We start from the raw sequence: 16,585 nt of genomic DNA on the forward strand, positions 1-16,585 counted from the left end.
TTACTGTGAGGCTATCAGAATGTTTCAGAGTGTTGATTCAAGCCGGGGCATTGATCCAATCAATACTCAGAGGGCAGACTACCACCTTCTGAATCACCAAAAGCACTTCTTGCAGCATCCACGTGTCCCTTGAAAGTAATTAATCACAATATTAACCCAGCATGATCCTGCTTAGCTTAGCACATTTCTGCTACATGAAAGAGAATATCCATCATAACTTACTGGTAACATTGTACAGAACTAGGGTAGTCTAACAATGTGGTAGTAAATAAAAGACAGCCATATTTACTAATTTCAGGGTCTATCCAGCTAGAAATATTTTCTGTTTTCAAGGCTGCAAATGGATGTTCAGCAACTGATTTATCCAGGGGAAAGTTCAGCCCATTGCAGCAGGCCAATAAAAAGAAAAGAACCCTATTTCCACAGCAGGTAGTTATGGAGCAGAGCCCACGTACTGTAAATGAGCTTCCTACCTCCTGCAAAACTGCAACTCCCTGTGCTGCAGTCATCTGTCTGTCTCTGTCTTTCCATTCTCCACTACTCAAGCTATGCAACCTGCAGGAGTTATGAGAGAACTACAACTAATATAACCCTGTAGGTGACCCCATTATGAGGGGTGAGGGCAGAGTGAAACAGACAGACAACATCTGGTCAATTTTGTTTTAATGTATCAGTCAGTCATGGACGTACTTGCTCCCCTAATTGTTGTTGGGAGGCTAGGGATGGCCTCAGCATTGACAAAATTCCCGTGAGCCAGATTGCCATATATGGAGTCTGACTCCACCCCTGTAAGAATAGGCATAGAACGCCATGCAATACCAGTTTAGGTATTACACATCTGCTACTAATGGAGAAACAACTTCCTGAAGGAGTCGTCGTCTCCACAATCTCAGCCCTTCATGGAGACTGTTTTAATCTAGAAAGTGTCTTACATGGACATTTTAGCCTTAGATGTACTATAAAAACACCAACTATATAAACTTGCCCAAAATGGTTCTTCTGATCACTCTTTACAGAGTAGGTAGCTTGGGGCAAACAAAAGAATGTTAGATTATACAGAATGAGAAAATGTCTCTTTTTTTTAAGAGCAGAAACTTAAACCCCATTGCCTGTAACAAATTATGGCCTTAAATCCATGGAAGAGGTTATAAGAGCTATGTTATCGAAGCTGAAATCATCAAGAAATATCAGAGGACACAGTGTTTAAGTATAAGTCTAATTACTGCAATCATTTCTTTTTTTGCTTCCTTTGCATAGATCCACTTAATCCCATCTCTTAGTGTGGGCAAAAGCTGACAGTTGCATGACAACGAATGTTTCCCTTTATAAAGCCTACTTCCTCTCTATGTAGTTTTAGCCTAATTGAAATGTTTCCTATTAAGTTCAATCAAGGCAGCAACTATCTAATTACTCACTTATGCTTTTCCAGCCAAAAATTGCCCAAACAAGCATATTAGATTGGTTTGATTCATATTTATTATTGTTTTTACATGTGTCTGTCTGGCTTTAAGCAACAATCAAACATTTTTCTACAGTTCTTGTTTTGTGCTGCCCCTAATTCATTTTGCTGTTATTTTCTACCCCTATCCCAAAAAAGGTGCAGATCACCAAATAAATAGTACAAGACTGTGTCTAGAAAGTGTATAGTAGCTAGGGGATTCTTTTAAAAATATGCTATTACCACAAAAGATAACAAAATATATCAAATAAATTACAAACACAGCCCAGATCTAGAAAACACTTACTCATATGAGTAGTCCTTGCATGAGTAAGGATTTACAAGATTGGACCCATATGGGAACCCACATAGGAAACCTTTACATCTCTGCAAATTCATTAAATTTTTTTATTTAAAAATATTACAGAAAAGATTGGGCTCAACTAGGAGAGTAATTTTACAGGATTTTTTTTTTAATAAAATACATATTCTGCATGTCCTGATTTGTTCTTTAAACAAATCCTCAAATCAGGATGATCAACCCCACAGGTGGTCTGTATTGTGTGTTTAAATAAATTAGTGGCATTTCTCATTAAGAGAGAATTTTAGAGTAACTGAACCTATCAGCCATGATTAATTTCATATTGATAGGTGCTACAATAAAGTACAGAGATTACTGTATATATGAAACACTAGTAAACTGTATTCCTCAGAAGACAAAAAATGTCTCACTTGTTAATGCTTTGTTTAGAAAGAGCAATATCTTTATTTTGTTTCAAAGTGTTGGTTGCTTTTATATTAACTATGGTGATAATTATCCTTGTATTAAAATGTATTTTCATTGACTTTAGTATACAATAATACAGTATTCACCCATGAAAGCTCATGCTCCAATACATCTGTTAGTTTTTAAGGTGCCACAGGACTCTGTTGCTTTTTACAGATCCAGACTAACACGGCTACCCCTCTGATAATACACAATATGTAATCCTTGAAATTAAGACATATTGATGTAGCCTAAATTTTCAAAAGTGACTAGCAATTTTGGATGCTTTAATTGTCAAGTGTCCAACCTGAGTTGCTTTAAAGTATTTGGATTTTCAGAATTGGTGAAAACTTGTGCTCTGAAACTGAGGCTGCTTTGATATATCTCAAGGTGTGCACCCAGAAACTGAGGTACCCAAAATAACTGATCACTTTGGGAAAATGCAGACCATAATATTTATTCCCTCAGTGTGCAAATATCTTTGCTACTATCAAAGCTAATTATTAACATGACTTCGGAGACAGTCATATTCCAGCATTACAATCAGTCTGGTTAGGCCACTTGGGAGATGTCCTACCTACAAAATACAGTATTATATCACCTCTCTGATCTTCACATCAATCATTTCTGTAAGTAGTATCTATACACCTACTATGTAAATGAGATGGATGTATGGAGACAAGAATTAATCCTGTTGTGTGTGACGCTGCTGTACCAGACAGGCAAAGAGTGCATAAAGAGCTTCTTTTCCTCCATTAAGGTCTGATCAAAAGTGCACTGAAGACAACTGAAAACTCCCTATTGACTTCAGTGGCTTTGGATTGACCCATAAGGAATTGGGCAGGATCTCTCCATAGCATTTGAGAGTACCAGGAAAACGGGAAGACTAATACGCCAGCCCACTTTCCATTTCCACAAAGTGGTATGGTCTGTATTATAGAACCCCTCTCTCCCCCATAGAAATTGTTAGCTATTGCTGTCTTCCCCAACCAGCTCAGAGAAATCTTGCCCTGGCCTGTAGAATTTCTCTAACAGAGAGCTAACTGGAGAGCATCTTTTCTCCCTCTCACTGCACTGGCCAGGTTTAGATTAAGCCCGTTGTGAAAATAAAATTTTCTAGTATGTTTTTAAAGGCAAATTATGCACTTTAGCAACAAAGACTGTTTAAATCTATTGGGAATTTTGATTAATTGTTTTAAACAGGAGGAGTAAAAGGAGTAAGATAAATGAACATTCAAGAAAACAAAACTAGAAAAAGTCCCCCAAATAAAGCATGTGTGTCAGGCTGCAATAACTAACTTTTTCAACTTGCCAGGCCATGCTTTTAGAATTATGATCACATTATCCCCCCTGTAGGAAAGCATGCTCACTTACATGTACAGCAGCTTTAAAGCACACACATACACAAGCAGTCTGGAAAAGCTTAATAGTAATGCTCTTCACTGGCACACAGCAGACCCAGCTTTAATTCCTGGTCCCAAGACAGATGGGACAACAGAGATACGAACTGCCGTTCATCATACAGTTGATCTTGATTAACATAAAGACTGTAGTCCTCCTAATTAAAATGCTGTGAACATTCTTCTGTTTCTTACTTTTAAAGTGAGAATAGTCAGTTTTAGGTAAAAGCTTATTTTACAAATAATAAGTAATGTCAGAGCTATGTTGACATAATTAGGATGTAATTGGATGCCTATACAATATTCCATAATTCATTAAATATTCTATTTTCCTCCATACCTAACTAACTATAGTGCTTTTTCATATAATCAATAAAAAATACAGCTGTCTGGGGTTTTTGCAGGATATATGGATGTAGCATAGGATCACACCCCATATATCTGGAGGTGGTATCTAGGTGAAAAATTGAAGAAGAATTTGATACTCATGACTACATCACCTGCCCACTAATCCATCTCCCTGGGAGATATTCTATCATTCCAACCCCCCTGAGCAATTATAAACACCTGCCATTAATAAATATTAATCTAACAAAGATATATTTTCTCCTTCCTCCCCCACCTCCATGTAGTTTATCCACAAAAATCACCCATGCCAGAATCCCAAAGTGAGCAAAACTGAGCTCTGGGCTAGTAACAATCACTCATTGCTGTATTATACAATCAAGATTTTAAAATTTAGTTCTGGACATATGCCTCAGTGCTATTTAAATACTTTACACTTTAATCTGAATGGACAATTAGCAACTGTTTAAAATGGGGCAGTGTGGTTTTTAACCTTTATATAACGTAAAACCGACCATGGAGATCTTGTTCAAACATTCACATGACATGAATCATTCACTTTTTTTGCTGTATGGGAAATGGTTTTCCTGCCCCATAATAATTTTCCAGGTTTTGAAAAATTTTCCCATCCAGACTTAATCCAAAATTTATGACCAAATCAATCAAATCAATGTTTGGTTTTGATAATTTCAAAAATGTTTCATATTGATTTCAACATTTTTCAACATAAATTAAAATTGCAAAACAAAAAAATCATTTGAAACCAAGGAATGAAACTTCATTTAGAAAATATCAAAACTTGACATTTTGATAATTTTGAAACTTTCTTTTCAAAAATTTTTTGAATTGGGAGATTTGTCAAAACCAACCTTTTCCCACTAACCTATTCAGTTTTAACAAATCAGCATTATCAGTTCCTGACCAGGCCTAGTTCCTGCCAGGAAATTGTTATTATGAGACGTTCTTAACCTTAAAAAGCATTCAGAGATTCAGAGTTCCTATTATGAAAAAAAAATGAATTTCATATCACCACACAAGCAGCACAGGAGAGTGCTCTAACCATTAAAGGCCTTTCATTTAAACACAGAACATACAGGGACTTTGATTAAAGATCACAACTGGAGAGTAACAAAAGGATAAGAATAGCTATTGTGAAACATATGAAGTGTACAGTCCACTCAGTTTCTTAGCAAGACCTTAAAATAAACATGTTCTTGCGCCTTGGCCATAATGGACCTGTCCTGAACAAAGAAAGCAAGGTTTCCGTTACAGTCAATGAGAGTTTGGCGGGCAAACAAAATCAGGCCCACTATCTATAACCCAAACTTCAGAGAGAATATTATTTGGACAATATGAATAATAATTCATGTCAACACTTAGCATAGTTTGGGATTATCTTGCTCATGTTGAATACTATCCTACACAATGAGTACATCCATTGAAGTCAATAGGACTTCTTGTGGAGTAAAGAACTGCTCAGCCTGACCACAGGTATCCCAATCTGGCCCTAATGTCTTACTTTATCAGTAACAAATAACAAGTGCATCATTTTATGATGGAGTTTGCTACATATTAAAGAGCCAATCCTGCAATGTCTGAGTAATTCAACCATAAGAGTGGTCCCAATGAATTCAAGTGGTTGAACCATCAGAAACAGTATGATTTAGCGGACAAAGCACTGGACTTGGCATTAGAAGATCTAGGTTCTATTCCTGGCCTTGCGTGTATTACTTCACTTCAGTTTTCCCGTCCATCTTCAGTTTGTCTTGTTTATTTAGCTTGTAAACTCTTCAGGGCAGGGATTGTCCCTTGCTGTGTGTCAGTGTACCACCCATCACAATGCGTCTTGGTTTGGGCCCCTGGTTGTTACTACAATACAAATAAAAAATAATAATCAGAGCCTAAAATAGGTCACAAAAAACCCTACCCTACATCTAGCTTGAGCAATGCAAAATATCTGTTTTGTTTGCTCCTCTATTTTCTTCTTTTGTCTTCCTAAGAATCCGCATCTCCCATGGCAGTGAAACAGATACTGTATCTGGAAACTCACATACTTAAAACTTTTTAGATTATAAAATTTAATGTGTGAAAACCATTAATAAGGCTATTATTTATTCAAGGATAAAGATTACTCTGAATTATGAAATAAATGTCAGTCCTTTCCCAAAATTATAAATACTTGGAAAATTGTCTGGTTTAAGCTTGTTAAAAGTTTAGAAGAAAAAATAATGCAACCTAAAAAATACAATCCAAAACACAACATTATATCCCTGTATTTTATGATGATATTGTCATTGTGAAGCATTACTAAAATAGCTGAATCGGAATCCTGTTTTTATGGCACACATTAATACTTTGAGATTTTAATGAATTTAATTAGGCCCAACAGCTACAGTAATACACAAAGTAGTATTAATTAATCCTTAAAAATCCTCTGTACAGCAGAACATGTACAAAAGAAATAAAACTACAATCTTTATTAGAAGTAGCTATTGATCATTCATTTTTTCTTGAGACACCATTAAAATCAAAGATAGGAATGAAAATAGTGTAAAGGAAAAGGTCTAGAAAAATTTAAATCCTTAAAATCTTTAAGTCATTATGAAGTCAAGAAGCCAGGTGGGGATTGAGAGCATTAAGAAAGAACAGTGAAAAATCCCAACTGTTCATATAAAATAAAAGAAGGAATACAACATATGTAAAACGTATGCTTTTGCATCCAGGGAGCACTGTTGCAATTATTGCTCTTCTGTCTGATTAGCAAACTGCTCACCAGTAAGAACAGTAAAGGGCTGGAAAGCATGATTTGTGCAATTTATCACATTGACTTTCAAGAAAAACATGATGTCAGAATCTTGATTGTAGGTGGTCTTTGAAGGCAATATGCCGATTTCATATAACACAGATTCAATTTAAAATGTATGTAGAAACAGATAATACATATGCAAAGCACAAACCACAACACATTACTGATGTACATAGATATGTAACTGGCACAAATTCCTCAAAATTAAAGGTTAAATTGCTCCCAGAGGAAGTGTTGTCTAGCCAGTCCCACAGTCATATAATCACGAGAGAGACCCAAAGGCAATTCAAAGCCATCAGGAGACCAGCCTGTGGGATCCACCAAGAAGCTATATGTTACTGCTTTAAAAAAAAATTCTAATCCATATTGCTATAGGTGCCAAAAAGTTAAGCTGAAAGATGAGGTGGCATATCATCATAGATAAGAGCTGGCAGTCACCTATGAAGGCTCCTTTGTCAATGAGGGATTATTTCCTATTGTCTTAATCTTTCTTCTTTCATTACACATGGGACATTATTACAGTTCGTTGATCTGACTAGGTGAAAGATTTTCCTAACTCTCAGCCAATGTATTCTCTTTCTTAATTTCATCTGACCACTTTACTTATCACTACACCTCTACCCTGATATAACGCTATCCTCGGGAGCCAAAAAATCTTACCGCATTATAGGTGAAACCGCGTTATATTAAACTTGCTTTGATCTGCCAGAGTGCTCAGCCCTGCCCCTCTGGAGCACTGCTTTACTGTGTTATATCCGAATTTGTGTTATATCGGGTTGCATTATATCGGGATAGAGGTGTATCTTAAAAATTCTTCTGCTTCCTTGGTATTCAGATCTTAAAAAGCCTGCTTGCCTTACTCACATGCATAGCTTAATCATAGGGCCGATTGCAATGGGGTTGCTTGTATAAAGAGAGCAGGATTTGGGACATGGTAAATATTTTTCAGGCATTTTTAACAGTTTGAGTAGTTTAAGCCTATACTAAGACTGTTTTTCTATTCATGTGGAGTGAATGGGAACATTTTCTGTGCAACTGCAAGGTTTGCTAGACACTTTTTGGGGGAAGGAAAAATATTTGGTGGTAACAGTGGTATATGGTGAATGACCATACACAGTATGCACTTACCTAACCCACTGTCTATTCCTGAGGTAAATGGGTACAATAGTTATAGTGCAAGAGGTCAAGTACAGAAGGACCCCATTACAGTTGTGACAAGCTGGTCCCAAAGAGACGCAAACACACTGCAAAGGAAACTCCACAAAACATGTACTGGAGTTCCAAAAGTTTCTTTAGTGGCTTTGCATTCAACTTGGCACAGGAGCTTCACCCTTCTTTGCCAGATTGTTTTTCCACCAGAGCTCATAAAAACATTGCTCCCAGAGACATTCTTTCCTCTACTGCTGTCCTATTCACTTACTTGGCCATATATTCAATGCACCCTCTTTCCATCTCACATGGGCCTCTTAAAACACCCATTCCTCTCATAAGGAGTCATTACTGGGGTTCATTATACAGTCATATTTTTTTCTGAATTAGCCTAAATGTGAATATTTGTCCATTAATACAGTAAATGCCAAGGTATATTAAAATGCGATAACTGAAACTGTAAACACACAGATGAAGTAACTAATGAGGTAACTATGTATTTGTATATAATTTCAACTGTGTCTAGAAAAAAAATTCAACTGACAAATATGATTTAAAAGGGACTTTCACAAAGGCAGTAGGGATGAGGGCCCTTAATTCCCATGAACTTTAATGACAGTTGAAGATACTCAACCTCTCTATCTTTCTAGCTATTTAGGTACAGTAGTTGAAATGAGCTCATCACTGTGGTAGCTGAGTGCTAACAAACTTATATAAAAATACAAGCAGTACCTGTGGGAAGTAGGTAGTATACATTATCCTGACTGGATGGAAAGGCAGAGTATGAGATGTTATGTGGCTTTCCCACAGAAGAAATTAGTATCTGAGCTAGGTTTAAAACTTAGGATCATTAGCTCCTAGTCCTGCATTCATACCACCACAATAGGCTCTTGTTAACTTTATCAGTTTTGGGGGGTTTTTTTACACCTCACGGAAGTACCATTCTTAATTCATATTTCTGACAGTTCATCCAAAAATAACTAGAGAAATTATCATCCATTACCTTTGTTCAGCATAAAAAGTTCTGATCAACATAAAAAATATTGTCAGTACCACAACCTTTTCCAAAAATTGTGACATGATACTTAGCAGCTTAATGAGCACACAGCATGTATATCAAAATTACCTTAAAATAATTAAGATTCAGCTCTCTCTTCATCTTTATCTCCCTGGGCCCTGGTCCTGCAAAGACGCATGCATGTGCTTAACATTAAACACATGAGTAGGCCTATTGAGATCAATGTACCTACTCACACACACGTTTCTGCAAGATCAGGTGCTTGGTGCCTACACACTGAACAACCTTAAACCAGTAGTTGATTTCACATATAATATGTATTCTAACTGCCAGATTAAATGTGGGGTGGGGGGATGAGGGGAGAGGGACGGGAGAGAATTAAAGGAAACCTATGAACCATTCTTTTTATGCTTTTATTTAAAATAAAGAAGAGATACATATAAAGTCAACATTTCATTAATAAGAATAATATATATATGCATACAAAATGTGCACATATGTATATTTATTTTTAAATTTATTTTTACTTCTTGTGATTTATAAAATATAAAAATATATCCATCCACTATTATGGTAGTATATGACACCTCCCCCCCCCGCCCCCAAAATGCCCCCAAAACACCATTAGCAAAACTCCACACTCAACACAACAGGTGGGATTTTTTTCCACTAAATGTTCATATATATCTCTGTATACCACTAAACCTATACGTATCAACACACACACACACACACACACACACACACACACAAAATATATACTTGCACTTAAGGCTGCTTTAGGATGCTTCGAGCACACTTTATTAGGAGACGAGATGTGTACCAAAGCACACTGCAAATCAGCTCATCCTTGAAGCTCAGCAACATTAATCTAAAGCAATATAACTCATAACATCTCAGTGCATCAATACACAATAGAAATATTATTAAACACATTTGTACTGTATTAGGATTTTTTAGTTGTTTGTTTTCCCAGATACAAAAAAGTAGTTGTATTACAATATAATGAAGACAATCTTCCAAGTTGCCTGGGTGCTGCAACATGGAGCGTTGCGGCACCTAATTTTTAGGCACCTTGCCACCCAGTGGAATCCACAGCCCTGAGTTGGGAACCTAAGCTCCCTATACAATGCATGAGAAGAGTAAGGTGTCTAAGAAGGGGACCCAGAAGAGCCACATGCTGAGCACTGAGCTCCCAAGCTAGCCAGTAGGAAGTCCTGAGGAGAGGGATTTAGGCCATAGGAAGGTGCTTATCTCTGCTTCAGATCCTTAGTCATGAATACTCACCCGGAATTACTCACCCTAAGGCATTTCTTGCAATGAAACTCCCAAGATGGTGGTGCCCCTTAAATCTTTTAAAATATGCATTGGACAAGGGGGACTGAAACCTGGGTTTCCCACATGCTAGCTGAATGCTCTAACCACCAGGTTATATGGTTATATTCATATACTCTCTTACATTAAATAGACAATGGACCAAAATGGCACAGCTTCAACAACAAAGCCAGAGAGACTTACCCACAATATCCCATAATCCAGTGGTTAGGGAACTCTCCTGAGACATGAGAGACCCTAGTGCAAATCTCGTCTCCACCTCAGACAGAGGGAGGAATTAAACCTATGTTTCGCACATCCTGGGTGAGTGTTCTAACCACTAGACTAAAAGTTACAAGCAGGGGGCACTGCTGTCACTGCCATCTATTTTGTGGGGAGTTCGGTGTGCTCTCAGAAGGCCTATTGGATCAGGCCCTGCAGGTGAAAAAAAGGAGGAGCAATGCCCAGTGTGAGGATCCCGCAGGGGTGCCTAAATGAGGTAGCTGTGTGCATGTCCACCACCAGAAACTTAGATGCCTAGAGAACTTTGTAAGTACCTACATTCCACTATAGAGTTAACCGACAGCTGAGTAGTAGTTTTGAGGATCTCAGTGGTACCTAAGTTTTGGAGTTAGGCACCGAAGTCCTTTTATGGCTCTAGCCTTCAAATGTTGAACAGCTACTGAACTGTGCTAAGAGGTTATAAATGTTGGGCAACTGCCTAGTGCAACAGTTAAGACAGACATGTCCCACAAACTTATAAGCTGAAGAGTTTGACTTCTCCATATACTAAATAAAGGATATTAAAACTTCAAAATACTTGTGATAATTTTAAGAAAGTAAAGAAATAGAAGGTGCACATCTACCAGTCTTTATCCCTTAAGATTTCCTTAATGAAACAAAGAACATATCTGAGAGCTGTGACTCAGAGTCCTGTGTCGCTGTGTGAAACAACAGAAGAGATTTTATTTAAAAATTTGGAATAAACTCTTAATATAACCAAACACTAAAACCACTAACAGTCACACTATTTTTTAAAAAGGGCCTAAATTGTTTATAGGGAATACATATGTTGAGGTATGAAAAGGAAATTATGTTTTTCACCCCCAGGTTCCCAGTTTTGCATGTATAATTTAAATGTCAAAAAATTGGCCATAAATATTTTGCATACTGAATTCTATGAAGAAAAAAATAGTTTTCAAATACATTATATTTATGTGCAAAAATAATTACAAGTCAATATTTAAATATTCTAGGTTACAACAGATTGACAAACACCACAGTTTCAAGAAAAAAATATTTCTGTCTTGTTCATATGTTCTAGCCACCAGTTCTTACAACATTGCATTAGTTTACTGTAATGAAATAGGCTCATTTGAACAAGCTGCTTTGAACTCCTGCTGCCCCAATTCCTTCACTGACTTCCATTCTAATACTGGGGATAGCCACTAGCTGGGAATTGAAGGAATACAGTATTTTTCAGCCACATCCATTCCTGCCCTATGTACCAGAAGCTGCAAGTGGGGTTGCAATGGGAACAGCCTTCTACAAATAATTTAAATAATTAAGCTGTATGAATATAAGGATCAAATCATCATTATAGCTCAATAGATAATATAGTAATGGGGCCATACAAGATCATAGATTATAGAGCAATAGCCTGCAAAATGTAGTTTAATATAGATATTGTAATGGGATTCCCCCATCCTCACTAGCTGGGTTGTGAATAGGTTTGGCACATTTTGGGGGGTGCCACCACCTGTTGTCAGCTCTAGGGAAGATAGGCACTTTTGTGTGAAGGCTCTGGCTGCATTAAAGTTTGTTGAAAATAAAAAACTTCAACAATGTGGCCTTTCACCCAGGGGCAGCTCTAGACATTTCGCCGCCCCAAGCATGGCGGCATGCCGCGGGGGGCGCTCTGCTGATCGCCGGTCCCGTGGCTCCGGTGGACCTCTCATAGGCGTGCCTGCGGAGGATCTGCTGGTCCCGCAGCTCCACCGAAGCCGCGGGACCAACAGACCCTCCACAGGCATGCTGCCGAAGGCTGCCTGCCTGCCTGCCGCCCTCCCGGCGACCAGCAGAGCGCCCCCCGCGGAATGCCGCCCCAAGCACGCGATTGGTGTGCTGGGGCCTGGAGCGCCCCTGCTTACACCATTCATTTGGCTAGCCTGATGCTAAAATATTATTAGTTAAAAGAAACAGGGAAAGTATTTACTTTTGTTGCCTTATAACTAAAAATGGCTGAACTACTTGTTATACAGACTCAAAACAAATATTCTGAGGTGAGAACTGTAACTCCAGATTTTAGCCTGCTGTGCTGTGATATATGGCAGAGTTGTAAATCCTTGCCTATGTTTGGTTGCTGTCCAAGTGGAAATTGATCTCATGCCTTGTCTTTTTTTTTTTTTTGGGTGAGGGGGGGAGGAAATAATCCCAATGTCCTGGCTAACATTTCCTCTCTCAATAAACAAGGACCTAAATATGTCCAAAGCTGTGTGAGAGCCTATTGCCTAGCTCAAGCTGGGTGCCACATTTGCCTACCCACTGCACTACCAATAGCCAGCATGTTGCTTTGTAAAAGACTTTGGGATCTCTGAGATTTGAAAAATAGTATATAAAACCAACTATTGTGTATATAAATCTACAAAATGGCTTTTCTGAACCTCTGCAGTTTTGTTTTCATAGCGCCCCTGACATATAAGTTGTAAAAATAAAAGTTAAAGTTATGTCCACATTCCCGGTTCCTTACAGAAGTGGATTGCTAAAGCTGTTTCCAATAGTTTGTCAGTGTTCGCTGTAATGGATAAAAATAAATGGTTATTATTACAAAACAATGAGCCACATTTCAAGTAATCCACCCAATCCATAGTAAGGATTTTACCCTCCTGTTTTTTATTTGTGTGCAAACAGCTGTATTTCATTTTTCAGCTTCTTTGTTTTCCAAAGTTTTTTCTGTTTTTAAACTTCTCGTCAGCTAAAATACAGTTGGTATCATGGCCAACACACAAGTAAAATTAGGGGAAAAAAGTCTTTTAGTTGAGGTTTTCTTAAAAAAAAATCTAGTGAAAATAACAATAGTTGAAACAAACTGATTTTGAAAACTGTTGTGAAATACTGGTTACTGCAATATTGCTCCAGTCGATATTGAATAATACATTACTACTGCTACCTAGATAGTCTGTGATAAAACATGACAAATACATATAGACTTGGTACCTTGAAAAAAAGTCCCCAGCTTCCTAATTTTGACTGTACTTCATTACTTCCATGGGGAAAAGTTCAGGTTTTTTTTCTTTTTTTTAAATATAGCAGAGTTGAGAAAGAATGTACACTGGAAGAACTCCAATTAATTTACATATGCTTCTTAAAAATTAAAAATAATGACATACATTACATTTCTTTAAAGGTTTATTTCCCCTTTTGAGATTTACCTTAGAGTTTATTACCCTATAAAGATCTGGATAGCATTTCATCTGTAAGACAATGAGTAAGGACTGGCTGGAAAACAACATTTCTGTTTTATGAAAAATTCTGAGATTTGGAATTTGTTTTCATTCCAGTGCAGAACAAAACAGTGTCTTTCTGAAATCTTTCACAAAAGTAAGACAGAGACACTTCAGAACAGCCCAGTCAATCTCTCCTTTGGAGTTGTTCCTTTGTCCAGCTACACCAAAAGGACAGGAGACATTTAACATAGATTTAATCAGGCCATAACTTTATTATTAGATGTTGGGGACTACCCAGCAGATGAAAGTGTACAGTGCAGGTAACACCATGTTTATTCCATAATTACCGGGGGGGGGGGGGACACTTCTGCCAGCTCCAGGTCCTTCCCCTCCCCAATCTACTGCTGGGAACTTACTATCCATCTGCGCCCCCACCCCCACCCCTACCCTGTAGGAGGGTTAAGGTGGGCTATAAGAAAGGGAGGTTGGCTCCTTGCTGTAACAATCATAGGAGTCCCCTTTAACGAACCACTCCTTTCAAGTCCATTTCCAATCCATTTATCCTGTCACTGTATACCTTCCCTATGGAGTACCTTCACTGGACATCTGACACATACTTACATAAACAGTTGCATGAACAGAGCCCTTTCTGCTGTGAGAAAGGCAAAAAAAAAAATAAAAAATTAACTGCACCCAGGACAATCTGGTGGTAAAGATAAAATTCCTTCCTAGCCCCCCTAAAAAGGGGTGGGTAGCATAATGCTCACAGCAGGTCTTGACTGAATCTGGTATTTCATCACCTAAAAGGCAGGGAGGGTGGGTGCTACCTCAGCCTGCTCCATGTGAAAGGGGGCTTCATGCACAGGGTTGCCCCCTTTAAACCCTTCTGCCCATCCGGTTCCCAGGGGATGAGTAAGTGTTGCCAGGCTGGCCCCTAGTCTCCTTTTGCAGCAGTTTTTGCCCCCCCCCAGGTCCCCAGACAAAAAGCACTGTTTCCTTCATTTGGCCAGCCAGCCAGCCAAATTCCTCCCCCCATTTAAAGGTGAGGTGCGGTCATTTTGCACAAATATTTAAATATTCATTGGTCACAAGAGAGAACTATAGCCTAATCACTAGGCTGTTGGCTATTCTGGGGTGGGTTTCTCTCTCACCCGAAATTCCACTATGGCCCTAAGAATCCTTCCTGACAAAAGTTTAGTCAAAACAAATATATTTTCCACAAAAATTTGGTTTTGATGATCGGCATTTTTGAAAAAAAAAAAAGTTTATGAAACTCCCAACCAGCTCTTCCAGAGAAGAGAGCCTAAATCTAGTTTGAGATCCAAATTAAAATGAGTTTGGTGTTCTTAATTCAGTCCTCGGGAGACAAAATTTTATTTCAGAAAATTACATGGGCATGATCCTGTCAGTGCTCAGCAAACAGGAAACTCATTTGCAGGTGCTCTGCATGTAGAATGTTTTCTGTAGCAAGCCTATACTTTAGTATTTATGGCAATTCTATTCTGGAAAGGTGCAAGAAATGGATGCTTGGAAGATTTAGATACTTCATATTCCGAAGGGGGTTCTGGTTGGTCAGATAACTGGGAGAGCAGTGTGGGAGGTTCATACTGCAACATCTGTACACAAATCTATCTGCCTTCTGCACTTCTTTTTAAAAGGACTTCAGTTCCCATTACTGGAGAATATTTTCTGAAGACAAGAAATATTTTAAAAAGTAGATATTTAAACCCTATGGGCCAAATTCAGTCTTCAAATGCATGCACACATTGCTCCCACTGACTTTAACAGGAGACCTGCCCACATATCCATAGCAGAACTAGAACACAGGTTTTAAACACAGAGCTCCATCATTTTCATTAGAGAAAATTCAGTTAAAAAAAAAAAAGTAATTTTTTTCAAATCTCACATCTCGGATATGGCCTGAGCTGACCTCGAATTCCATTGGACATTTTGCTACAGAAATGCAAAATGTACGTGTTCAAAATTGTTTATGTACTATGTAAAATTGATTTTTTCTTTAATACTGGAATCTGGTCCATCTGTTGAGAAAACATCAAATATTCTGAATATATACAAAGAATGGAACTGCTTTATTCCACTGGCTATATCCTGTGGTAGATGCATTTTCATCAGTATGTTTGTCTTGCAGACAAAATGAATATCAGATGGTGGTTTTGAAAAAGGGCAGACCTAAGATGAGGTGATTAGTTTCAAAAACAGATTTTTATTCTTGATAAATTATTACCAAATACAATCATCTGTTGATTGAGGATATAAAACAGATTGGTCATACTATAACCCACAGGTTAAACGAAAAACGGAAATAATAAGTTTATTTAACATGGTCTTGCATTAAGTTCCCAGCAGTGAAACTCTAAGGCAAATAATTAGATTTTCAAATTACAGATATACATTTGTTAAACCAGACATTTTTTGAGGTCATCTATTTCTCTATTGGCCACTATAACTGCCTTTATATTGAAAAGCTATTTCCACTTAGAACTCATGATTAATATGCCTTGTGTGATATAATTATCAACTAGAATTGCCTTTGCTGTTTTATTCAATTATAGTCTGTTCTCTGTTGTATGTGCTGATTATTTGTGAAGACTGTTGATGAATCCACTAGTCCTACAAAGAAATTGTAGTAAAGAATCACAGACTAAAAAAAAGCCATTACTATAGGAGTAGGAACAACAGAAGAAAAGAAGAACTTTGATTTATTAAAAGCAGTTATTAACAATACACATCTAGTATCCCTTACTGAAGTGATGGAATAATGAATACAGTCTATTTATTATGAAATTATTTGTACTAGTGACAATTGATTTCCTTTTTCTTTAAGGCAACTAAAGCTCTTCTGTGCTTACCTTGGAGTTAGAAGAAAGAAATGGTAAGATCCC

At 37.6% G+C, this 16,585-nt stretch overlaps 1 protein-coding gene across 7 annotated transcripts in view; it reads right to left on the reverse strand.

The window, feature by feature from the left end:
* The window catches only part of SLC25A21 (solute carrier family 25 member 21), a 358,043-nt gene that overhangs the window by 242,020 nt on the left and 99,438 nt on the right, over positions 1 to 16,585 (reverse strand). The window lies entirely within an intron of this gene.

The sequence above is a fragment of the Gopherus flavomarginatus genome, chromosome 5 (assembly GCF_025201925.1).
Source record: "Gopherus flavomarginatus isolate rGopFla2 chromosome 5, rGopFla2.mat.asm, whole genome shotgun sequence".
Lineage (NCBI taxonomy): Eukaryota > Metazoa > Chordata > Testudines > Testudinidae > Gopherus > Gopherus flavomarginatus.